A 975-nucleotide genomic window follows, 5' to 3' on the forward strand; every position below is an offset into this window, starting at 1 on the left:
ATATTATAGCTCGACGATAATAATTGAGCTCCAAAATATTGTAATGATTGAGGAAACAATGACTGACAAACTATGTCCAAAAAAATATATTGAAAAATCTAATTGCAATCACGGATATCATCGGGATGTACAGATTTTCAGAAATGTTTTTTTTTTGCTATTTGCAAGTTTTAAAAAACAAAGCAACATTTATGGAAACTAATTTATTCCAGGTCAATCAGTCTATTGAAATGTAATTTTCATTTGCCTATTTTTTAATATATATCTTTAACCAAGTTCTGGCCCTGGGCAGAGATTCTAGAAATTAAAGATGGAGTTAACCAAACTATTTTATGGCAACTTTGGGTTATTAAAAAAACGCTTTTTAAAATCATCAATTTACTTAATATTTCTAAAGTGACAAAAATCGAAGAAAAAAAATTAATATTTACTAATGTTGTATTTACGGAAAGAAAATTGTAATTTTAGAAAAATTACACATAATATATACAACTAATTTTAGCTTATAAATAACGAAATCATAAATTACTTCATCAAAGTCAATTTATTTAAATTCATCAAGTTCTGTCAACATCAGTGATAAACTGCTCATTTTCTCTCCCGTACTTTTCGATTCATTCATGTATTTTAAAATATTTAATGACACAAGAGTAAGTGGGCACTACTACTACAGTGTAAAGATGGTTAATAAATACCTTAATAATTTTCAGGTACCACGGGGTTAAATTTATATTCTCTAAAAATAATTTATTCCATTTTGTTAATAAATAACATATTATTTCTCCAATAATATATTATGTGCTGAAAAATTATTTTTTAATACTGGAGAATCCTATTTTATTTTATATATATAACACAGTACTTTGTAAGGACCTACTGTTACTGAACCAACGGTTGTTCAAGGAGGTGATTTAGTCATAATCACAATCGACAGTCAGATGTTTCTCAATTAAGGGTACCCACTTTTATTACTTA

The sequence above is a fragment of the Halyomorpha halys genome, unplaced genomic scaffold (assembly GCF_000696795.3).
Source record: "Halyomorpha halys isolate HHAL.00 unplaced genomic scaffold, Hhal_1.1 Scaffold128.1, whole genome shotgun sequence".
Classification (NCBI taxonomy): Eukaryota; Metazoa; Arthropoda; class Insecta; order Hemiptera; family Pentatomidae; genus Halyomorpha; species Halyomorpha halys.